Consider the following 27163-nt stretch of genomic DNA (forward strand, 5'->3'; position numbering starts at 1 on the left):
TTATACTTCATGAAGATGATGCTATGGACTGAACAGTGTCCCCTAAATTTCATGTTTCAGTCCTAACCCAAAATATGACTATATCTGGACATAGGGTCTTTAGGACATAAATAGAATTAAATAAGATAAAATTGGGGCCTTAATTTGATGGGACTCTGGCTTTATCAGAATAAAAGATCTCTCTCCCTCAATCTCTTTCTCTCTGTTTTTCTGCCATGTGAGGAGATAGCAAGAAGGTGGCTGTCAGCCAGCTAGGCAGAGAGCCCTCACCAGGAACTGAAGCAGCCATAGATGTTTAATTAGCAATGGTGAGGTTTTTAAAGTTCATATACAGTTTTAGAAGTTAATAATTTTGTATCTATACATAACAGAAGAAATATGGAACAGAAAAAGCAACATTTCTAACATGATGCAGATCACATATGTCACTTGTGTTCTTTGAAGTGACACAGGAGTGGTTCCAACGCCTCAAAAACATAATTACTTGGGAATTTTACTCTAATTCTTATTCCAAGGGCTGATGAATGGGAGTAGATGAAATGGTGAAATACTTGACCCTTGTTCTATAGATTTGGCTTTTGGTTCTGAAGCCATTAGCTGAGATTATTTTACAACGCTCTGTTATGGTAGCCTTAGTAGGAGAGACGATATGACTTTTTAGTGTTATTTGTAGTTTGCTTCTTCACTCAACACTTTGGCTCCAGTGTCATACATGTTGATGCCTGCAGCTGTACTTCAATATTCATATCTCTACAGAATTCCATTTTTGAATGTATCACTATTTATTTCCAACCCCATGATGATATCTTTAGTTTGTTTGCTGTTTTCTGCTATTAAAAACATTTTACAAATGTTCTCATTAATCCATATCTTTACCAACACTTGTTATACGCTGGTTCGGGTCAGTCTAGCTGAGGCAAAATGGTATCTCACTGTCATCTTATTTATATTTTGCATATTAATAAGAGACTATGCAGCTATGCATCAGGTCACTTGCACTTTTTTCCTAGAAATATCTACTTATGTGTTTGTGATTTTTCTACTAGCTCATTTATTTATTTCCTATTAAGTTCTGTTACTTCCTATATTTTCTATTTATTCGCTAATATTACATGATAAAAATCTTTTCTCCAGTTTTGCCTTTTTCTATGTGATGCCTTTTGATGAACAGAATTTTAAACTGTATTGAGTGAAACTTAACAATATTGCCTTTACAGTTACTATTTTTGTAATACATTTAAAAAAATACAGCCTACTCAGAAAGCATAAATATATTTGACAGTATGAAGTAGAGAATACATTTTTCCCCTTATAGAAAATTATTTTTCATAACAGCATATATTGAGTATTTTTTTCTCTATTAATCTATAATGTTATTTTTGCCATATTTCTAATATTTCCCTCCCTCCCACCCCACTGATCTCTCTCTTTCTTTCTCTTTCTGTGTGTTCAATATTGTTTCAATGACCTATTTTTTTAATTCCTTTCTTGAAAGCACACTCTCTTAATATACCTTTAGAACAAGCATCAAGGTATAGTGGGGCAATTCTTCCCTCTTCGTAGGATAACCGAAGGCAATTTTGTAAATGTCTCAACAGATTTTTCTCCCATTCACTTTAATAATGTGATTCTAAAATTTAGATGGAAGAGCAAAAATACAAAATTGTATTTAGCCCTTTAAGAAGTATCTCATTATGGTTTTGATTTGAATTTCTCTAATGATCAGTGATGTTGAGCTATTTGTCATATGTTTGTTGGCCACATGAATGTTTTCTTTTGAGAGGTGTCTATTCATGTCCTTTGCCCACTCTTTAATGGAGTTGTTCATTTTTAGTACTATTTGTTAACAGTGATAATTCTCAAACACAAACTGCATCTGATCTCATAGAGGTATTTCCAAAGGTCTTCATATTTATGAGAACAGCACAGATTATTTTCTAATGGCCTCCAGCACACAACTTCTTAAAGGGCTAATTTAAGTGCACAGGAACAGCTCCCTTTCCACACAGCACTCTCTCAAAGGGACATCTGGTAGACCCTCTGTGACTGTTCAGTGTTTCAACACATTCAGCAGCAGATGGAGAAGTGCTGTTCCTCACCTGGCAATTTTAGTAGGAAAATGATCTCAACTCATATATTTTGAAAGTGATTTAGTTGTATTCCATTTGTTAGTGGTGACATAATTGAGATTAGTATTGTTCTGTGACCCCAAATGGCAGTTACTTCTTAAATGCTGTTATATAATCATTGTGCAATATTATATCATAATTTTCCAAATTGGTGGCCCTCATCAAAGACCTCCTAGGAGTAAGTCAAAGAGTTAAGTACTTTTAATCATCTCCCTTTGAGTCTTCTTATGCAAACTAAAATTGAGAATTCTTGCCTAGGACTGAAACAAATACTTGAGTAAAAATAATCTGGAAATATTTATGTCTTAATCTTCATTTATGCTAGTGGATATATGATGAGAAACAAATTTAGATACTGGAAAAATAAATTCTGAAATGTGTTAATTATTACAGGCTTGTTTTCCTGAAAAGCAAAATTTTCAGGTTCATTATGCTTTTTCTATTTTCAGTAATCTACTTTGGAAGAAGACATGATATGAGAAATAGATTCATAATATGATTTTAACTTCACCAGAATTACAGACAGTGCAGAATGTAGGACAAACTAATAACATTTGTTAGATTTTTTCTGCATTATAATTCTTTTTTATTTTTCTATTGAATTCACCTTTACAAGTTCTTTATTCTTTCTTTATAGCAACTTTCAAAACATACTTGATAGCAATTCTTCTTTTACCAAAACCTTGACTTTATTACTGTCATGATTCTGGAGAAATTAAATTGTAAATATAAGGCCTAAAATAGGATTAATTCCTTTGTCTTATATAGATTAGAGATAAAGCTGGACTCATAGGTAGGTTTCAGATACACCTGAAATGTCTGGAATATCCAGAATGAAGATGATAGATACATAGATAGATGATAGATAGATAGATATAATGAAATTGTGTCCATATGTTTGTAGGAAGTACATAGAGATATTATACTCAGAAGATTAACACATATTACAACATCCATAATTTAATCAAAATGAAAGTCATAATAATCTATTCAACATCAAACTATGTATTGAACATATACAGTACCCCATGGCCTGCTGGGGGAGACCAAACATAAATTTCTATTCCAAAAATACAATGTGATACATGCTGCAATGAGAACTGGCATGCAGAGGACAAAAAAAGGAGGGCAGGGCCACCAATATAACCTGAATTCACACGTCAAAAATTCATCTCAAGACTAGCATCGATCACTGAGTTCATGGGAAATGTGATCGTAGGCCGGGCATATCTGGAAACTGCAAGTTACGTTTTCTAATTTTGTATATAATTTTTTAAACATTCACAGTATAAATCAGCTGTCCATCCATTCAGCCAAACTAAACAAAAAAAGTGAGTATAGATCAGAAATAGTCCACTGGGGCCTCTGAGTTGGTTGAAGAAAACTGTTAGAAATTATTTTGTCCCCTTAAGCAGGTTTTTGTCATGGTTCCCAGTAATTGAAATTTTCTATGGTTGTTAAAGAATCATTAAAATAGCCGTTTCTTCATCAATTAGAATCTTGCTGCCAGATTGTATGACATTTCATGAACCAGCTTTAATTTGTTATGCATTGTTCCCAGAAGGTGAGATGAGATTACAGGGACTTGTGTGTTACTTGAGAGATGTATTTTACACTTAACCACTCATGGTCCATTTCCAATAATTCAAATATAACGGCTTGATCTTGATTAGCTAATCTTTCTACATCAGCATTTTTAGATGGTACTTCATGAAATTTTCACTACAATTAAAAATGCAATTAAAATGGATTATCTAAATCAAAGTCAATCTTTAATTACTGCATACTATCTAGATCCTTATTTCACGATAGAACAGATAAAATTCTAACAATTGCAGTGCTAATGCCTTCATTATTAAAAACATAATAATACCAGTCTTTTGAGGCTCATCTTACTTCTTATCAGTTCCTTTTTTAGGTTGTCATCGAGACGTTCGCTTCCTTTAACAACCATGCCTACTTAGTCTTGAGCAGGTCTTTATATGCTTTCCCTAAGAAAAATTAAATTATACAAAGTTTATCTAATTAATCCAAGTCCTTTGATATAAAAGAAATGAGTGCTTCAATGTTGAACTTGTCTTAGCTCTTTTTTTACTTTTCCTTTCTTTTTTCCATTGTTATTTCTTGCAAAAACAATTAAGAAAATTTTGAAAAAGCAAATCCCTGATAATTCCACTCACTACCATGTTGAGTCTTCATTTTATTAGTTGTACCTTGTTTTCTAAACCATGCACCATTTCACATGCAAACTTTGTATCCCAATTGTTTCAGTAGTGTTAATATTGGTTAGTGAAGTAAAAACTCTTGAACTCAAAAGTCAAAGGCCCTGGTTACAATCTTCAATACCATCTAGTAGTTAAGTAACAGTGGAAAAGCTCTCTAAGCTATGTAAACTTCTGTTTCCTCATCTGTACACTGAGGAGGACAAAATACATCCCTCGAGGTATGGTCAAGAAACTTTGAGGTGATTTATATCAAGTTCCTGTTGCATAGTATGTACTCAGTGAAGAGTGGCTACTTTTATTATGTTACAAACATTTTCCATGTTATAACCAGACTTTATGACTATTAAGATAGCATCTTAACCTATGAGTGGATAAATATTATACAATCAATAAATCTTAATTGATAGACTCTGAGAATGAATATGGTGTTTTTCCAACTCCTCAATATTTGCGTACACAAAACTATTTAGCTACTGTTTTAAAGCACCTAACCTGTATGTGATGTTAAGTGCATGCAATCATAAAACATCTTTATGAAACACCTAACAGGATATGGCATTATGTGAAGCTTTTATAAAAGCAATTAAACCAAAATAGCCTTTACCTCCTGGCAACTTAAACTCCAGCCAAATATTGATGCAGACTGAGTTATTAAGGGATCAAAACAAATAGTTGTTAAATTAGTTAAATATTATTATTGCATTTAATAAAGGATCAAATGTTTTTGTTGGGATAAAGGGCAGAGAAATTATTTCTAATCCTGCATATCAAAGGAAACGCTAACTCTTTCATGACAGACAGAGACAGTTCACTGAGCAAGATGGAAATTCTGAACATCCTGTTACAAGACTGGCAGAACAATATGGTAGCCTGCAGGTGACATAACTTGAATAAAAAAACCTGAAAGAAGAAATAGAAACTACCCTAGACTACAGAGAGAATTGGTCTAGTTTGTGTGGTGCTGTGAATGATATTACAGTGATCAAAGATGAAGATACTGATGTGAAAATTTATAACTGCAAAAACTGGCAAGAACCAAGCTGGACATGGAGAAGAAAGTATGAAAAGTGAAGTTAAACAGTCATCAGGCTAGGTGCAGTAGCTCATGCCTGTAATTTCAGCTTTTTGGGAGGCCAAGGCAGGGGGATTGTTTGAGTCCAGGAGTTCAAGATCAACCTGGGCAGCATAGTAAGACCTCAGCTCTATAAAACATAAATAAAAATTATCCAGACATGGTGGTACATGCCTGTAGTCCCAGCTACTTGAAAGGTTTGCCGTGTGCTAAGATCTTACCACTGCCCTCCAGCCTGGGTGACGGAGGGGGCGAGGGATAAAAGACTACACATGGGTGCAGTGTACACTGCTCAGGGGATAGGTGCACTAAAACCTCAGTAATTACACTAAAGAACTTATTCATGTAACCAAAACCACCTGTTCCCCAAAAACTATTTTAATTAATTAATTTTTAAAAATAAATACATAAAAATTTTTAAAAATAAAAACTATCATCGGGACACATTAGTGCTAAAACTATCCGACCTACAAAATGATAACCTTGACCTTGTCCAAGTTTATGATTCCAGTGAATTTATGGCTAGTTTTTGTCAACTGTGTAATGAATGTTTATCATCTGTATGTTGCAATTCTCTATAGTCAGTTTTGACTTAGGTTAAAAAAATAAGTTTATCATAATTGTTGTTTCTTTTATTGTGGCAGAAAACGGATTCTCAGAGGATTATTTTTGTATCATGATGAAGTTTAAAAAAAAATGAACAACTCTTTTAAAATGTCTTGCTGATTGACATTTTAGTTCTCATGCTTTCCTTGAAGATTAACTATTATAAAAACCCAATAGCTGAATATATTTTATAATGTCGCCAAATGCTCTTTTGAGTTCATGAAGGAAGTACAGAAGCAATGTCCTTTGTTAGAACAGCAAATAATCAATAAGACAAAACTACAGAACTTCAGAGTTCATGGATAATATGTGATAGCTCAAAATAACAAGACTACTTTTACAATTTCAGTAGCATTCATCAAGAACAATTATTAAAAGTAATTCCTTTTTGTTTGAATCAATCGGGAAAAAAACGTATTTTATAAATAAGAAAAATGTATGAGTGGTAGTTAATGCTTAAATTTCTGATCTCTAGTTTAATCATAGGGATTATTAATGTAAAATATAAATGTACTGCCCATGTAAGAGGCCCCACCTTTGATTTCATTAATTAAAAAAATGCACTTTTTAGAATGATCCAAATGTTGTTTATCATTTTATTTTCTAGTTAGTTTGAGTAGTCTTATTTCATTTATTCTATAGTCTATGGTGCATTAGGTCAATGTTTCTGAACACATCTTCTTTGATATAATTTTTCTTTCTAGATAGAACTTTGTATGCATCAATAGGATTTTATTTGAAAAAGGTTACATAGCAAACCTGCATGATCTGCACATGTACCCTATAACTTAAAGTATAATAAATAAATTTTTTTAAAATTCCATAAATATAGTCAAATAACTGTAATAAGCAGTAGTTTTATTACAATTGGCATGCTTTTTATTTTAGGACATCTTGGAGACTTCAGTAGGGTAAACATTGTAAATCTTCCTCATGCTGTTATGTTCTCACACTTGAGTAGCATTAGTTGACAGAACAACCAACATGAACAAAACACAATATAAAATTAAAAACATACAACAAACAGTACCACAAAACAAATCCCAATTTATGCATAACTTTTCACTTAGGATGCTTATGCTATAAGCATGATGTTTTATTAATATAAATTGGATTAGGAAAGACATAAAGATGACCATGTCTTTCATAACAAATGTCCTCCATTTCTATTCGCTCAATGACCACTTCTAATTTCCCGAACTGGTTCAGTTAAATGAGTCTCTTCACCTGTTTTAGTGATGACATTTAGGTCTTCTCATAAAGAGAAAAGGTCATTTTGTGTACTTGTTTGTTTACTTGCTTGGCTAGAGGAGTCAAGACTTTAGGTAATAAATTTTAAATGTAATTGAATCTTTCATACCTTTCTCTGGCCCTCACTGTACATATCACTGTTCTCCTAACCTGGATGCCTATTTATAGTGATTTCAGAAAAAAAGTTTAGTAGGAACAGACTGTGTTTACCTTCCCATTTTCCCCTCACTTGGCTTCTTGTAGAAGTTTCCTATTCATGCTTCAACTTCATCATGCCGAGGTAGCCTTCCAGTTGAAAAATATGCTCATGTACTCATATTAACATAAGTAATAGAGCATATATATATATATATATATATAGGTTTTTCAAAATTCCAAATATAATCTAGCACTGGCCCTATTGGGGAATTTTGGGAGAGACATGGAAATCTTAGAACTTGTAAGTTTGCTCATGTCTTTGACAGATGCCAAACACTGATCTTATTTAAATTAGGAATGGATTGTCTCTTTATAATACAGAATAGTTAGCTAAGAGCATTACCCAACTTTTCATTTTCATTATTATTACCCATAGAATGGAAAAAAACAATCTATTTTCGGTTGCTATATTTTACCAGTAAACATGAGATCTTTCCTTTGCTTCCCAAACAGCCCAGCATATATCACTGCTCAACACCATATCAGCAGTTGCTCTATTTTAAATGTGGTGTGCCCGTGGCTACATGATGCATTTTGCCTTGAGATGGAATCTAGAAAGAAAAACTTCAGTGCTCTTGTAGGTATCTTTCTGCTAACAAATACTTTGTTTTAAATTTTCTGTATCACCATGAGAGTTGTCAGGGTTTCATGTGTTTGCTACAGTTTTGAAATATTAAATTGGATATATCAGATTGGTGGACTTTTCAGAGATAAAAACCATGAAGCTATATGCTTAAATCTATCAACTCAAGAGAGGGAGAGTGTGTGAATGATCATGTGGTTGTATTAAGCATAAATCAACCCCAATTTATGTGCTACATTCGAAAAAGCTGAAGGTAACACAATAGAGTAATTGAGACAACTTAATTTTTCTGGTCAAATATGTTATCTATTATCATTTTTTTTTAATTTTTGTTTTGCTTGTTTGGTTGGTTTTTTAGACTTCCATGGATTGGAGGTGATGGTGAAGTTGCTCTTATTCAGTTATAATTCTAAATTCAATTTTTGGGTTTATGTTAATAGTGAGAAAATCAAAATAGCACTTAGACTACAATAATCATATAATGTTTCCTCCATCCCTATATTTAATTAAACTGGTTGGCACTATTTAGGTCAAAGTCAATTTAAGTTTTTGGATTAGCAGAACATATCCCCAGAGTGCAGAATATCAGACTTATCTTCAAAATGACACAACACTTCCCTTGCTTTATTTTATGTCTATAAAAACTTTGGAATGTTTTTAAAGACATTAATATTTTTACATGTGCAGATAAAGCCTTTAATAAAAAATGTTTCTTCATATCACTGTTTATGTTTTACATTCCAGAAACTTGCAAATTCTTTCTACAAAGCCAGGATCACCCTGATACCAAAGCCCACAAAGGACACACACATACAAACAAAACTACAGACCTACATGATATCCCTTATAATCATAAATGAAAAAAATCCTCCACAAAATAGTAGCAAATCCATTCCAACAGCACATCAAAAAGATGATCAAATGGGTTTCATTCCAGGGATGCAAGGATGGTTCAACATAAGCAAATCAATAAATGTGATTCATCACATAAATAATTTAAAACAAAAACATATAATTATTTCAATAGATGCAGAAAAAGCATCCAGTAACCCTTCATGATTAAAAACCTTTAAGAAACTAGGCATAGAAGAAACATACCTCAAAATAATAAGATCCATTTTTGACAAACCCACCACCAGCATCATACCAAATGGAGAAAAGTTGAAAGCACTCCCCCTAGGAACTGGAACAAGACAAGGATGCTCACTTTCACCACTCCTATTTAGCGTAGTACTGAGAGTTCTAGACAGAGCAATCAAGCAAGAGAGAGAAATAAAGGACATCTAAATTTGAAAAGGGAAGTTAAACTATCTATGTTTGCCAATGATACAATCTTATATTTGAGGAAAATCCTGAAGTACCAATTTTTTTTAAGCAAAAGATAAAGTCCCTTAAAATTCTGACTCTATGTAATATCATTTGCTTGTTTACACAATGCCTGAAATCAAATGTACATGAACTTGTCTGTTTCTTCCACTTGAAATCCTGAATATAGTACTCTTGTATGAGGGAGAAAGGAGAAATACAAAAGTAAAATTGAACTTCTCTTTGATCTAGATATACTCGTTAACTCGTATTACATATAAACTGGATTTTTAGAAAGCAATATTTAATTCTTTATCAAGTCTTTATTTTAAAGGCCCATCAAATTAATACCTTTGTAAAATAAATACACAGCCTTTACGGTATGGGTTTTATGTAACGTTTGGCAATTCTAGTTTGCTTATGACTATCTAGATTCTGATCCTCTTCTCTTCTTCATGTATACTACTATCTAGGAGATCTCACCAAGTACCATGTCTTTAAATACATCAACCTGTTGTTGACAACCAGAGTCTACCTTGAACTACTGTGACTTTTCTCCTAAATGACCTACTGATATTCTTTCTTAATCTTTCCAATGTGTTCTCTACATTGCATTTAAAATGATTTTCTCAGTATCATATCTGATCATGGAACATCCCTGATGGAAAAATTCAAAGCTTTCTCTTGCTTTTAGAATAAATGCAAGAGAAATCCCATTGCATCCTCTATAGCCCAGACAACTAGTCTGATTTCTCTTCCTCTTCAGTGGACTCAGCTCTCACAAATTGTCCTCACTCTTTCCATCAAAGTCACATTAACCTTTCTGTATCTTTCTGTTCTCCTTCCTGTCTAGTAAATTCCTTCCCACTCATCAGTAAACTTTGGGTCAATTGTCTTCTTTGGGATGTCTTTCCTGATGTTCTTGAATAGATCAAATTATTCTATTTTAGGCTTTTATATTACCATGGATTTATCTTTTGTGCCACATAACAAATTTGATATTTCATATTTACTTATGTAATTATTTTGTAAATATCTGTCTCCCTACCAGCATCTAAGCTTCCATATTTTAGAGATAGTGTATGTCTTCTGTTCATAACTGATTTATCTGTACTCACTTTCAGGATAATATGTATTTATATAATGAATAAATGAACACAATAGCTCTCACAACCTCAACCCTTGGAGATCACAGCTTGCTAAATATGAAGAGAGATTATTAATGTCAATTTTAATGAATGTATTTTGCATCAAATTTGAATTGGGGAAAAACACAACCGCAAATGAAATGCCAGGGGTAAACACAGGTATAATACAAATAGACCTCTATGTTTACAAAAGTTGGTCATATATTTGAAAAGAATAATTTATAGATTAGTTTATCTTTATTCACAGCTTTCTAAATTGAGAAATATTTTAGAGGGCAAACATCTTACAGATTTAATGATTCAAAATATCTTTTTATAGATATGATTCAGTCTACATAAACCAAGAGAATTCCATGAGCTTTTCCCCATGAAACTGTTGTTGTTGATAGCTAATGTTTGCTTGGAGAAAAAAAAAAAAAAACGTAAAGAAACAAAAAGCCACATATTTGAGTTACCACTGAATACCCTTCTAATAAAGCTTTCCTCACTGGAATCAGAGCTTCTTACTGGAATGACTCTTTTCTGGTCATTGTGTCTTACTTGCGCAATGTCAAAAACTCTTCATCAGAGATGGGCTTTTTAAGATATGTGTGTTTAAAACCTCATCATATCAGTAATAGTGAGAGTATGAAAGATATAGCTTTGTCATATATTGCTAATAAAAAACAAATGAATCTAATATTTTTGCAGAAAAAGTGGTCAATATATCAAAAGCCTTTAAGGTAGGAGTATACTAAGACATATAATTTCTGCTTCTAGAAATAATGATTTGAAGATTTCAGAAAGTAAACAAAGTTACAAGTATATGAGATTACATTGTACTATATTTGATAAAAGCATAATATTTTAAATATTCCTGAGGTAAAGGGCTGTTAATACAAATTATGTTACATCTGTTTAACTGAATATTAATAAGCTATTAAATAGGTTCAACTGTTAACTCTCAGCTCCATTTGGATGTCTAACATACATCAAAACCTCTTAGGATTAAAATAAAATTCCTGATCGCAGCCTCTGCAATTCTGTACTTCTTCCATGTTTCTTCTATTTCAGGAACAGATACCACCGTACTTCCAACTGTGAGGCCAAATATCTACAGTGGTGTTATTTAATATGTTAACTACCTAAGCACACGTGGCTCTTGAGCCCTTGAAATGTGTGTGGTTAACCTGAATTAAGATGTGTTCTAAGTGTAAAATACAAAGCAGGTTTCAAAGGATTAGCACCAAAAAAAAGTTTTTTAATGTAGCATTATTTATTAATATTTGTATTAACTATACATTGGAACTATATTTTGAGTATGAAGAATTAAATAGATCATTAAAATTAATTTCTCTTATTCCTTTTACTTTTTCAAACTGGCTACTAGAAAACAAATTGCAAATGTGTCTTACACCTTTTTCTATTGGACTGTGTTGATCTAGAGCTGATATTAATTGTTCTCATTTTCTCAGATATCACCCCAATCCCCAGCCATTGGCAGACCCTGCTTCATCATTCCCCAAAACCTACTCTGAGCCTGCCTGTCTTCCTGACAGTAATCACAGCCCAGAAGCCTGTGGTCTCTGCCTTGGCCACTGCAAGAGCCTGCTACCTGATTTCTGTGCTTCTCCTCCAACCTCTGTCTAGTAAAATCTGCACCCAGCAGCCAGAATGATCTTTCGTTAAAAATATTAATTCAAACTTATCACTTGCTGGGCACTGTGGCTCATGGCTGTAATCCCAGCATTTCAGGAGGCTGAGGCAGGAGGATCACTTGAGGCCAGGAGTTTGAGACCAGCTTGAGTAACACAGCAAGGCTCCAGTCTCTACAATTTTTTTTTTTTTTTAATTAGCCGTGGTGCTTACATGTAGTCCTAGCTACTCGGTAAGCTGAGGTGGGAGGATCACTTGAGCCCAGGAGTTCAAGGCTCCAGAGAGCCATGATTGTGCCACTGCATTCCAGCCTGGGCAAAAGACAGAGTGAGATCCTGTCTCTAAATAAATAAATAAATAAATAAAATTTAAACAAACAGGCAAAGGGCATGGAACTTGTGTAACTTCCTATAACACTGAGGATAAACTCCAAGTTTGTTTACTTGGTATTCATAACCTTACAAATTTTGGCACCTAGAAATCTCTCATCCTTTTATATGTGATACTCTCTCCACCCCACACCCTTTTACCTGTTATGCCAACATTTCAAGGCCTTGGGACATTTCACCTCAGTGTTCTCTCTGTCAGGAATTCTATCACAAATATAATCTGCCAACATAATTCTTTCTTCTTGTCATTCAAATCTTATAATTCAAATGTTATGGATTCAGAGATTTTTTTGGACCACACAAATCAATCATTCTCTATTCCCTCACTGTAAATTATTTATCTGTCTTACACGAATCAACGTCTGATGTTTTCTAATTTGTGTGTGTACCTATTGCATTTAATTTATCACTAGAATACAAGCTCCCTGGGAGCAATTACCTCCTGCCTATCTAGGTATCTGCCAGGTCTAGAACAATGCCCAGTACACAACAGGAATATTATAGACAGTACTTAAGAAAGAAATGAATACATTAATTAGTTAAGAATGTTGTGGTTAATGAGTGTTTACTGGCACAAAGTTGACTGTTAAATGTAAAAAGGTTTATAAAACCTATCGCATTGGATTCCTTCATGTTTGAAAAGAATGCACACATATGTGTGTGCGTGTATGAGAAAAAAATAGGAAGAAAGGAAAGGAAGAAAAAATATAGAAAAATTAAATGTACATCAGAGTGGAGGCAAAAGTGGTTATCCCTGAATGGTGAGATAACATGATCTTTATTTTCTTGTTTAAACTCCACTGTTCTTTCTAATATTGGGAGGGTAGGACCTTTAGGAAAATATATACATTGCATGGATATAGCTGAAAACCATCATTCTCAGCAAACTGACAACAGAAAAACAAACACTGCATGTTATCACTCATAATTGGTTGTTGAACAATGAGAACAAATGGATACAGGGAGGGGAACATCACACACTGGGGCCTATTGGGGTGGTGGGGGACCAGGGGAGAGATAGCAGGGGGAGTGGGGGGACTAGAGGAGGAAAAGCGTTAGGAGAAATATCTGATGTAGATGATGGGGTGATGGATACAGCAAACCACCATGCACCTATACATATACCTATGTAACAAACCTGTACGTCTGTACATGTATCCCATAACTTAAGTATAATTATAAGAAGAGATAAAACATTCACATCTCCTTTGAAAAAAAATAACAAAATTTTAACAAAAAAAACAGATAAATCAATTAATACTTCACAATTTCTTCCCAAAACATAATACTATAATTACTCATTAGATCACATGGCCTCTGTTTAGCAAATGCGCGCGCGCACACACACACACACACGCACACACACATACACACACACACACACACACACACACACACACACACACCCCTGAGTCTTACTTTTCAATAAAAATTTAGAAAAATAAGTTGGAACATATCTTTTATTTCAACTGCACTGTATCAATTTAGCATATTGTACAAAGAATTCCATGAAATAGGGTAGGGTCTCACAAAATAATCCCTGATTAGAGATAATTTAATTTTGATTTGATCCTTTCCCAATTTCCTAACATGCTCATTTTAGATATTATCCATTAATGCAAATATTATTGTGTAGAAAAGCCATATCTAATGGGTCAAATCAAGCTTGTCTTCCATCAGTCCTGTTGTTATATAATTTGCTATCACTACGAGAAACAGATAAATGATTTTAAAAGGTTGTGTTATCATTGTTAAGCAATATATCATTCTATTACTATAGTCATAAGAAAAGCATGTGAAAGTCAAGACAAAAAGAATATAATAGTTGAAAAAAGAGTATCATATTAAACAGCAACTAGGATGTTTTGAACTCAAAGTAAACTAAAATTATTTGCCTCACAAATAAGCTACTGGTCCAAAACTCATAACATGAGACAATTTTTCAAATGAGAAATAACAGTGAATATTCATTTGAAAATAAAGACAGAATTTAAGCAGGTAGGATTTAATTAACCAAATTGGAACATAGCCAGACCTCTTCAGCTAACATCTCTGCTCATTAATAGATAACATTATTCCTGCCCTGCTAAACCCAATGTCAGGAACAGAAAACATCCTTGCTTCTCTTCCTCATTGGTAAATATCCAAAATTAAATACAATATTAAAATGCAAGCATTTCAATTTTTTTTTAATTTGCTTATCTGTAAAAGGGGTATAGCCACTTTTCAACTGTTAAACTGTTACCATTGGGAAGAATTTATGTCTAGGCAATAATGTCATCCACCATACTTTAAAATATGAAATCCAGTGGTTAGATCATTACTGTGTACTACAGTGGACTTGTCATGTTTTGTCTGATCTGCTCCTGTTCCTTTCCCTTCTCCAAGTTTCACTCTATTTTTTCAGGAACTACTTCAACCCTGTTCCTTTTAATAAAGTGCTTATCGTGGGAATGGTACCCTGGTCCACCAGGGTGATCCAGCGATAGATACGCAATTCAAGCCAGGTTATTTTCCAGGATTTTTTAAATAGCACATAGAAGAGTGACCTTTTTCTCTCCAATAGGGAATCTGAAGCTGCAGACCCCAAAAATGCTGGGCTCCATTTAGGCCTCATGAGAAAGTTGGTCTGAGAGGATTCGGTGAAAACAGAAACATCAGCTGAGACAAAGCTGGAGAGACAGGGTCAAGGTGGGTACTTGAAGGTATGATGCCAGTCCCTCTTCAGAGCCACCTTTAGTTCTACCTTTCCAGATCCTGGTGGTTTAATCTAGTCCTGTAATCTTGCTAACTGTTCCTGTACCTACTGTATCCCCTTTTTAAAAAGCTACTCTGTTTAAACTCAATTGATGTTGTTGATTGCAATAAAAAATTCTATATCACCTACAAAGGACACAGGAGAAGTAAAAATGGGTCACAATGCACTCCTTTCTATTTTTCAACGTAAATGGCACAGTGCCTCAGAATGGAGGCTGGCAATTGCGCTACAGCATTTCATGGGGAAAACATGTAGCACACGTAAATAACCAGTTGATTTTTACTTCACAGAAGTTTTGCCCTGGCTAACCCTATTTGTGCTACATTAAAGGCCTTGCAAACAATGCAAATATGTCTTTATTCAGCAATTTTCCTAAATGTAAGCAAATCCAACCAAGACTTTTAAGAAATTCATGCAAGTTTTACATGCATACACACTGTGTGAGCATGAAACTTACCTTACTATACTTCACTGAAAGAGTGATTGGATGACCCTAAAATCTTTTTAAAAATTGGCAGGGCACATTGGCTCATTCCTGTAATCCCAGCACTTTGGGAGGCAGGGGGATTACCTGAGGTCAAGAGTTTGACCAACCTGACCAACATGGTGAAACCCTGTCTCTACTAAAATACAAAAAATTAGCTGGGCATGGTGGTGGATGCCTGTATTCCCAGCTACTCAGGAGGCTAAGGGAGGAGAATTGCTTGAACCTAGGAGGCAGAGGTTGCAGTGAGCCCAGATTGTGCCATTGCTCTGGGCAACAGAGCAAGACTCCATCTCAAATACATATATATATATATATATAAATTTAGCATTTGCAAATACATTTATATCCTGAGAATTATCAAATAATCATGGATTATCTAAGGGTAGACTCAATATGTATGGGCTCATCACACAAAAGTATTTAAAGAAGGTTAAGGAAACATTACTAAGATGAGAAAAACCTAATTTGGATGTGGGCGTCGTTCATTTATTCAACAAATATTTATTTTGCCACTACTAGGTACGTACCCAAAAGAAGGGAAATCAGTGTATCAAAGAGATATCTATACTCCCAAGTTTGCTGCAACACTATTCACAGTAGCCAAGACTGGGAAGCAACCTCAGTGTCCATAGCAGAGGAATAGATTAAGAAAATGTGGTACATAGATGCAATGGAGTACTATTCAGCCATAAAAAAGAATGAAATCCTGTCATTTGCAACAACATGGATGAAACTGGAGATCATCATGTTAAATGAAATAAGCCAGGCACAGAAAGACAAACTTTTCATATTCTCACATATTTGTGGGAGCTAAACGTTAAAAGAATTGAACTCATGGAGAAAGAGAGTAGAATGACAGTTACTAGGGGCTGGGAAGGGTAGTGGAGGTTGGGGGAGTGAGTATGGTTAATGGATACAAAAAATATTTAGAAGAATAAATAAGATCCAGGATTTGATAGCAAAACAGGGTAGTCATAGTCAATGATAGTTTGATTGTACGTTTTTAACTAACTAAAAGAGTGCAGTTGGATGGTTTGTAACACAAAGGATAAATGCTTGAGGGGATGGAGATCCCATTTACCCTGATTTGATCGTTGCACATTGTATGTCTGTATCAAAATATCTCACATACCACATAAATAAATATACCTACAATGTACCCATTATATATATGTGTGTGTGTGTTTGTGTGTTTGTGTGTGCGTGTGTGTGTATTCTGTGTCTTCTATATGGCAGATGCTTTTAGAGACACTACGTTTTAGAGGCACAAAGTCTTGCTCTTATGCTATTGATATCCTGAAGCAATGCCATCCAATGGAAATATAATTAGACGACACATGCAAGCTACATTTGTAGTTTTAAAGCTTCCTAGTAAGAACATTTAAAGGAGGAAAATAAAGAATTTTAATAAAATGTTATATTTAACTTCCTATATTTAAAATATTATAATTTCAATATGTACACACAATTTAAAAATGTTAATGCAATATTTTACACTCCTTTTTTTCCCACACTATTTCAAATTCATTGTATATTTATTTTGTTTGTTCTTATGGTTTTAAAAAATATTTTATTTTTAATTTCTGTGGGTACATAGTAATTGTATATATCAATAGAGTACATGTGATATTTTGATAAAGGCATGCAATGCATAATAATCACATCACGGAAAATGAGATAACCATCCTTTTACATGTTTATCCTTGGTGTTACAAACCACCCAGTTATACTCCTTTAGGTTATTTTAAAGCATACCATTAAATTATTCTTAGTATAGTCACTCTATGGTACTATCAAATACTAAGCATTATTTATGCTTTCTAACAATATTTTGTACCCGCTAACCATCCCCACCTTCTCCCCACCTCCTACTACCCTTCCTAGCCTCTGGGAACCACCCTTCTATTATCTATCATTGTGTGGTTGATACTTATAGCCCCCTCAGCTGGGACTGGCAACCTTTCATATGTCACTAGCACAGATGGCCAGTAGCTGCAATAATGAACAGTGCAGGTCTACAGGGTAGTGAAAGCTAAGGCCTTATTAAAGTCCAGGCACATCAAGCCTAGGAGATATAGACTGTCCCCATCTCCTCAATAAAGTAGTTAAGGTAAATGGAAATTAACTTAGTTATACTCACACAGCGTATAAGTGTTCTAAGGATCTAGTCCTATCCAATAAATTACCCCCAAAACATGATTGTCTAAAACAATAGTTTATAATTCTCCCATGCTGTTGTGTGGATTGACCTGACCTGGCTGTGAGGCTCTTTCCTGTGCCTGAAGTCCTATTATTCCAGAACTGGAGTCAGCTGAAGGCCTGATTGGGATAGACAAAGATGCTGCCCACTTCCCTCACATGTCAGGGGTTTCCATTGGGTTGGGTAGCACAACTGGGGGCTTGGCAGACACATTTATCTTCCTCTGTGTGGCTTTCCATTTGGCCAAGTCCAGGCTTCCACCCATCAAGGCAGTGTCAGAGTGATTGACCATGTTATAGATAGCTGGATTTTCTCTACAGAGAAAACGTCCCAGGAAGTCCCAGGAGGAAGCTGTAAGACTTTTATGACCTAGCCTGGGAAGTCACTTTTGTCGTCTTATATTGCCCAGAGCCAGCCTGCGATTCTAACAGGACAGAGAATGTGTACTAAGAAGCATTGTTCATTGAGAATCTGTCTTAGGAAATTAGTTTCCAAAATAAGCAGGAGAGTAAGAATTTAAAGCCAATTAGCCAGGCATCAGAAATCATATGCTTAATAACTGTGGTTATTAAATATTATATAATAACTATGGTATATGTAGAATGTACCATTTGATATGATTCGGCTGTGTCCCCACCCAAATCTCATCTTGAATTATAGCTCCCATAAATCCCATATGTTGTGGGAAGGACCCCATGGGAGATCATTGAATAATGGGGGTGGTTTCCCCCATATTGTTCTCATGGTAGTGAATAAGTCTCATGAGATCTGATGGTTTTATAAGAAGTTTCCCCTTTCATTTGGCTCTCATTCTCTCTTGCTTCCCACTATGTAAGACATGACTTTCACCTTTCACCATGATTGTGAGGCCTCCCCAGCCCTGTGGAATTGTGAGTCCATTAATCTTCTTTTTCTTTATATATTGCCCAGTCTCAGGTATGTCTTTATCAGCAGCATGAAAACAGACTAATACAGCATGTATCCTACATATATTTTTTATTTTCCAGTACCTAGTATTGTCTGGAACATAACATGAACTCAGTGGATACTGCCAAATGAATTAAATAGATGTCAATCTATATATTCTGTTTATCCAGAGTTTACGGGACCTTCATTGTGAGATCAGTGTAACAAGAATTTCTAAGTTTGTAAGGCATTCAGATCATGATATTATGTGCTATAGGGAGTATTATAAGGTTTTATATCCCTTGACATCAACAGCTGGGTCTCATTCTTTTTGGATTTCCCCATACTGAATAGTGCAGTATTAATCATTTAGTATGCACTTGATAATTATGTTGGATTTAAAATAGCATAATAGGAAATCTAAACCAGAATCCTACAGGCAAGGAAAGCTACAGAATATTGATTCAAGCTTCCAGACAATTATATACGGAGAACTTAGATTGACAGGAATGGCATTGAATAGCAACAGATATTAGCACACCATGTCACCCTTTCTACTGTGTATATGCGTTTTGAAATTCATTCTAGTCGCCTAGCTAGAACTAGCTGGGAAGACAGTCAATTTATAAAGCTAATAACCTTTGTGGCACATAGTGTATGATATGGCACCTGGATTCTAAATGCCCATATGATCTGTGCTGCCAAAGGTGACTCAGTGGCTAGGAACTTTTTATTCATCTTACAGTATACTGGAAGAATTTGCAGCTTTGTTATTTTCTTCTAAAGGTTGACTCAAAAAATACTGCCACTCATCTTAAATAACTATCACTATAAAATATTTATAGGCTAAGACATGTGGATATGCCTTGAGGACTTTCACATAAGGAAAACCTAATAATGTTTCATAGATGCGAACGGTAATATTATATCAACTGAGTATAGCAATAAGGAGAAACTTCACTGAAAAAATTCCCATTTTCCTAATTATTACCATTATATACGGACCAGAGCTTCTCTTGGATGGTTTTGACTAATTTCCCCATTGGAGTTTCATGCTCAAGTGATACATGAAATCCTGATTTGCTTCCTCTTTCTATTGATTTTCAGAAGACTATTAGCTAATTAACAAAGAGAAGTTTTTGTGCAGGACCTGCATAACCTTAAGCGTGGTGCAATGCTGTTACTCATCTTCTGATTTCACAGACAGCTTAATGAGCATCACATGAAAGCACAGAATCTATTCTCATGGAAAAGTTTCAACAGTGTAAAACAATCACAGCATCTATGCAAATTAGAGTATTCCTTATGGTGTTGAGAAACTCTGGCTTTTACTTTCAAAACATTAGGAAAATGCCTGGCATATAACCCTTAACAAATGTTAGAAGTTTTTATTACTATTATCTATATCATTATAATCGTATCTTTAACAAGGTTTAGATTTTTTTCAGTACAACCATAATTTGTTTTAATATAGGCATATTAGTATTTGTTATACTTCCCTTCTTAAAGTACTCTCTGTAGGATAACGTTACTGAATTAACAAGATGATGATACCCTAAAAGCTCTCATTTTCTAAAGTGTAAGTAAGTATGGCTTCAATCACAGTCATTCTTCATTTGCACTATTGTCTGGAAATGAGCTTTATAACTAAAGCATATTGGCTTGACATAAGAAAAAAATCATAAATGGTTTTTGATGGCTCTTTGCAAAATATAACCAATTATTGATTCGAAATCCTGCTTAGCCACAACAGAATACTCTGTAATCAATTACATTTGGAGGTTTAACCTATAGATAGAAGACATGAAAAAGCTGAGTTAATGACTTTTTCAAATGGCCAAATGATATCCCTGGGGGGCAAAATGTAATCCTCAGGACTGTCAGTAATTTCCAATTGTTGCTGCCACTCTTGCTACTGGGGGCAGAGCTTCCTATGGCTGCGCCAACAGGCTACTCTAGACCGTCACTTATGTTTCCACAATAAAAGACCAATGCAAACCATTTTTTTCTCTCTTTTCCAAATACTACTGATCTTCCTATTTCCATGGTAACTGACTCCTGCTGGCATGATCAAGAAAAAACTGATTTGGGATTTTAATTAATTGCTTAGAAATGGAAATGTAACAGGGACTGGCAGTTCAACTAAGCACATTTTGCAAAGTGAATAAAAACAGAGTTTCTGAAATACTTGAAATTGTTTCAGTGGCTGTAGCACATCTTTTGCTAGACACCTTAATTTATTCCATTCTCCAAAATAAATCTGCCAAAAGTACTAAGCCATTTTGTCAACACAAATCATTTTGGCAAATACTTTAATCCCTCTTCTAAACAAAATGCATTGTAATTTAAAAAATCTAACCCATCAGTGTGAACCCACTGGGTCCCATCTAAAAATACTCCTGAGGCTTTAGTAGATCATGTTTAAAGGAGCTGTCATTTCCTATTTGTACAGGATAGCCCCTGTTCTTGTTGCCTACTTACGAATAAATTCCTTGAACCTCACCATAGCAGTGGCTCCGACCTATTAGAGAAATGAAAGCTTTAAGGTTACTCTTTTGCAGACAGATTAAGAGCATGGGCTCTGGAGCAAGATTAGTAGGTTAAAATCTCGGTGCCTCTATACTAGTTGTATTACCTGAAGTAAGTTTCATAACCAATCAGAACTCAAGTTCCTCACAGGTAAAATGGGTCAGCATTTATAAGGTCCCAGTGGGTATGATACATGTTAATAGATGGAAAATCCTACAACAATGACTAGAGATAGTAATAGATGTGGTAAATATGTTATTATTCTTAAATTTGTATCTTAGCCTACCTATATGCAAACTCTATTTTGAATTTCTTATAATACTTGGTTTTGAATACACCCTTTAATACTATAAAACATCAAGAATTTTTTAAAAATTGGTTTTCATTACAAAGTGTGGTCTCTCATTTCTTTAGAGAAATATTAACTCTTGCTATAAGGTACATAAAACAATGCCATCTAGGGCAAAATAGATTATTCCTTTTAATATTTTAAATATTTTTAATATTTAAAACTAAAAATTTCTGCAGTAACAAGAAGAGGAATGATGCAATTTCAAGGCATTTCTGGACTAAGAACCGCCCTTGCTTGATTTGCAAGTATTTTAGTTATTCAAAGATAACAAATTCTAATAGGCATAAAGGACAATAGTAGTAATTAAATATTATTTATTGATGTAGTTGATGAAATCACCTGATTCAAGGTTCTTGTACATATGGTGGCAGGAGCCTGGAATCTCGGCTACCTGGGAGGCTGAGGCATGAGAATAACTACAGCCTGTGAGGCGGAGGTTGCAGTGAGCCAAGATCACACAACTGAATACCAGCCTGGGAGATAGAGCAGGACTGTGTCTCAAAAAAAAAAAAAAAAAAGAATTGCCATAGCTCATATGCTTATATGTATATTAACATGTACATATTCTACCATAGGTTTTAGAAATCTATATAATAAGCCCTAGTAGGAAAGATAACTTAATATATTCAAAATTACTTGGACAAATAACTCTAATTAAATACAGCCTTCCTCACTTATTAACTGAGATCCTTGAGCAATACTTTCGAGCATGAGTTATTCCATCTTTACTATCATCACCATTATTGAACAATAATAAGAACAAATTTATATGGAGCCAGATACTGTAAGGAAAAAAAAAAAAAAGAAAAAAACAGGAGAGTGAATATTATGTTGTGCTTACCATAGAAAGGAACCTGATATCTCTTACTATAGAAAATAAGTTTTCACAAACATTACAGGCAAGGAGAACAAGATCAGAAAGTATTAAATGTGAGTCAGGTATGGAACTAACCAGTTTTCAAGCATTGGCTTCATTCTTAAAGATACTTCTCAGGGTAAGTTCCATTCATCAGTGAGCATATTTCTGACCTCAAAGATCAGGGAACTCCTCCAGCTGTGTATTCCCACAGCATCCCACACTTGCCACTGTGGCGCATTCATCACGCTTGTAATTGACTGTCTAACGTGGCTTTCTCACTAAATTATCTCCACAAGGCTTGAGACAATCTTGTTGAGTTCATTTGTGTGCCCTGAATGTAGCATCTGGAAGACAATCGAGATTGAATAAATTTTTATGTAAAATTGAAATTAAATGATTAACTGGTCTCCAAAATCTGTATTAGAATATAGTCATGCCTAGCAATCATACAGTTTCTCACTAGAAGATATTCTCCATGTAGACCAACTTCTAGAATAGGGCCTGCTGCATAATAGGCACTTAAAATATTTGGTGAATCAATGACTAAATGGCTGAACATGAGACATAGAAAAATGTTAATATTAGAAAACTTAATCCAGGCTATGAAGTGAGAAATAATGTATCACAGCCTAGATAAAAAGTAAATTTCTTATTTTCTCCATTCTATCAATATTGCACTGAGTTCCTTTTTATCTATAACATGTGGATTGAGGACATAGTCTAGGGCATTTATAGTGACTTGGAAACCATATCACTCTTAAGACTGTCTCCTGAGCAATACCTCTTCCCACACACAAGATAACAATAGGGTCAAGAAATTACGTTATTGACTTGTCCTCCAACCTCTGTCTTCCACCACGACATCTAAATTTGGACTTCTCCTTCACATTATTTACGGATGTCTATTCCTTTTCTAAAACTATAAATTATTTGAGATGCAACTGCCAACAACCTCAGTCATGGCAATTTTTTTTTATTCTTTAATTTTTATATATGCCCAAGTCTGTGATTAGAAACATGTCATGGGAACAGAGAACAAATTATCTTTACCATAGTAGTAATAATAATAGCTAGTGTTTATTCAGTGTTACTATGCATTCTCTTACTTCATCCCTAAGACCTTATCCATTCTATTATTCTTTTACAGATGAGGTAGCTAAGGCTTAACAGAATAACGAGATTTTCCAAAGATCCCATAACTAAGAAACTGCAGAGCTGGAAATCAAACACTAAGAAACTGACTTCAGTCAGGCTCATTGGCTCTTATTTGCAATCCCAGCACTGCCAAGGCAGCCAGATTCCTTGAGCTCAGGAGTTCAAGACCAGCCTGGCAACATAGCGAAACCCTGTCTCTACAAAAAGCACAAAAAGCTAGCCTAGCTACTTGGGAGGCTGAGGTGGGAGAATTGCTTGAGCTGGGAGGTCAAGACTGCAGTGAGCCATGATCATGCCACTGCACTCAAGTCTGGGTGACAGAGCCAGATCCCGTCTCAAAAGGGTGGGGAGGGGGGAGACAGAGAGAACGAGAGAGAGAGAGATTGGCTTCAAAGTCCACTCATAACTAATAGCCTGTATATTAGTCTGTCCCCATGCTACTGATAAAGTCATACCTGAGACTGGCTAGTTTATGAAGGAAAGAGGTTAAGTGGACTCACGGTTCCACAAGGTTGGAGAGGCCTCACAATCATGGAGGAAGGTGAATGAGAAGAAAAATTACATCTTACATGGCAGCAGGCAAGGAAGAACTTGTATAGGGAAACTCCCATTTATAAAACCATTAAATCTCATGATTTTTATTCGCTACAAGAGCAGTACAGGGAAAACCATCCCCATGATTCAATTATCTCCACCTGGCCCCACCCTTGATACATGGGGATTATCACAATTCAAGGTGAGATTTGGGTGGGGACACTGCCAAACCATATCAGACTACATTGCCAGATACAAATGTTAGCTTCCTCTATCTTTCTGCATTAATTCTCTGTATTTCAGCAGACAATGATGCCGTATAATAATAATATGTTACATTATATTGTATATTGTGTATAATATGCAGTATATGCATTTTACATAAAAATATAATTGATGCACCTTTGACAAACCTGACAAATATAAGCAATAGGGAAAGGATTCCCTGTTTAATAAATGGTATTAGGAAAACTGGCTAGCCATGTGCCGAAAGCTGAAACTGGACCTCTTCCTTACACCTTATACAAAAATTAACTCCAGATGGATTAAAGAATTAAACATAAGACTTAACATCATAAAAACCCTAAAATAAAACCTAGGCAATACCATTCAGAACATAGGCATAGACAAGGACTTCATGACTAGAACACCAAAAGGAATGGCAACAGAAGACAAAATAGACAAATTGGATCTAATTAAACTTAAAAGCTTCTGCCCAGCAAAAGAAACTCTCATCAGAGTGAACCAGCAACCAAGAGAATGGGAAAAAAATGTTTGCAATCTACCCATCTGACAGAAGACTAGTATCCAGAATCTACAAAGAACTTAAACAAATTTACAAGAAAAAAACAACCCCATTAAAAAGTGGGTGAAGGATATGAACAGACACTTTTTAAAAGAAGACATTTATGCAGCCAACAAACATATGAAAAAATGCTCATTTTCACTGGTCATTAGAGAAATGCAAATCAAAACCACATTGAGATGCCATTTCACGCCAGTTAGAATGCCAATCATTGAAAAAATCTGGAAACAACAGATACTGGAGAGGATGTGGAGAAGTAGGAATGCTTCTACACTGTTGATGGGAGTGTAAATTAATTCAACCATTGTGGAAGACAGTGTGGTGACTCCTCAAGGATCTAGAAGTAGAAATACCATTTGACCCAGCAATCCCATTACTGAGTATATGCCCAAAGGACTATAAATCATTCTATTATAAAGACATGCACACGTATGTTCATTTTGGCACTGTTTACAATAGTAAAAACTTGGAACCAGCCTAAATGCCCATCAATGATAGACTGGATAAAGAAAATTTGGCACATATACACCATGGAATATGCAACCATAAAAAAGGATGTGTTCATATCCTTTGCAGGGACATGGATGAAGCTGGAAACCATCATTCTCAGCAAACTGACACAAGAACAGAATACCAAACACCGCATGCCCTCACTCATAAGTGATCACCACAATTATCAACTTTACCATCCATGTTGAAGCACCCTTCAATATTAAATGATATACAAGCGGAATTTTAAAGAATCAAAGTTTTTGGATACATTTAATGACTTGCAATCTAGCTGTTTCACTTCTATGATCAGAAGGAAGAAAACATGTCTCAGGAACAATTTCAAAGCAAACTCTAAAAACGCACTGTGAAGACACATGCAGATGATAAATCTACTGAAATTCAGAAAGATTCAAATCAGACCTCATCACTGACCCCAGCTGATAGAAAATAAAAATTGAAAAAACTCAGCCAGCCTCGGTAATAAAGTGAGGGTCTATCTCTGCAAAAGAAATTAAAAAGATAATAAGCAGAGTGTAGTAATGGCACCTGTGGTCCCAGCTACATGGGAGACTGAGGTGGGAGGATCAGTTGAGCTCTGGAGGCTGAGATGAGCTATTAATTGCATCACTGCACTCCACCTGGGTGACAGAGCAAGGCCCTGTCTCAAAAAATAAAAAACAAATAAACGCTAAGGTCAATAGGTCTACATTGCTTCCGGCAATGAGTTCTCTCACTTGCAAAATCGGTTTGTGAACTTGGCAGGAGTCCAATCCAAGTTGTTTGCCTTCATCTTTTTTCTTGTTTTAGTGGGGGTCACTGCCAAAAAGTGAGCAATGAAAAGAATTAACGTCAAAAGAGTTGCAACTTCAAAGCAACGAAGCTACTCTTCAGAGAATAATTTTCTGGCAAATTGAAGAAAAATATGCCAAAAAATACACAAGATTTTAGTGTGTTTTTATTCCCTGCGAAAGAAGCTATTGAGAGCAAAACAAAATGAAACAGAGCCTTTGCCTCTTGAGGTGAAAGAAGACAGTTCCTGGAAAGAAGAGGCAGTGTAATTCCCAATTATACTATGGTCACCAATTAATGAAGAACACAAACCCTGTTGATTACAGACACCAGGGGTAAACTGTGTTCACATTCAGCTTTGTTAGTGCCTTTGGCAGGAGTACATTCATATAATGACATTACCAGATAATGCAATTAAACAAAAAAGTAATGGTAGAAAAAAACAACAGCTGGACAAGGTGAATGAGACTTGTTTACATGTAAATGATTCTGGGAAGTAACATTAACACCTTTATATGTTTAATAGCAGTCATTTTAATATCTTTAGTCTATGATAAATATCATACCTGTAATCCCAGAACTATGGGAAGTCCAAGTGGACTGATCACTTGAACCCTGGAGTTCAAAACCAGCCTGGGCAATGTGGGGAAACCTGGTCTCTACAAAAAATACAGAAAAAATATTTAGGATTTGCTATGTGCCTTTAGTCTTGGCTACTCAGGAGACTGAGGTGGGAGGATCGCTTGAGCCCAAAAG

General features: G+C 35.0%; 1 long non-coding RNA gene across 2 annotated transcripts in view; it reads left to right on the forward strand.

Moving 5' to 3' along the window:
* The window catches only part of LOC116536407, a 74585-nt gene that overhangs the window by 16228 nt on the left and 31194 nt on the right, over window positions 1-27163 (forward strand). For both annotated transcript variants that reach the window (XR_004262613.1, XR_004262612.1), the window contains exons 2-3: window positions 7935-8062; window positions 15108-15232. This is a non-coding gene — a long non-coding RNA (uncharacterized LOC116536407). The remainder of the gene's footprint in view (window positions 1-7934; window positions 8063-15107; window positions 15233-27163) is intronic.

The sequence above is a fragment of the Sapajus apella genome, unplaced genomic scaffold, assembly GCF_009761245.1.
Source record: "Sapajus apella isolate SASKATOON/1434 unplaced genomic scaffold, GSC_monkey_1.0 scaffold100, whole genome shotgun sequence".
NCBI lineage: Eukaryota > Metazoa > Chordata > Mammalia > Primates > Cebidae > Sapajus > Sapajus apella.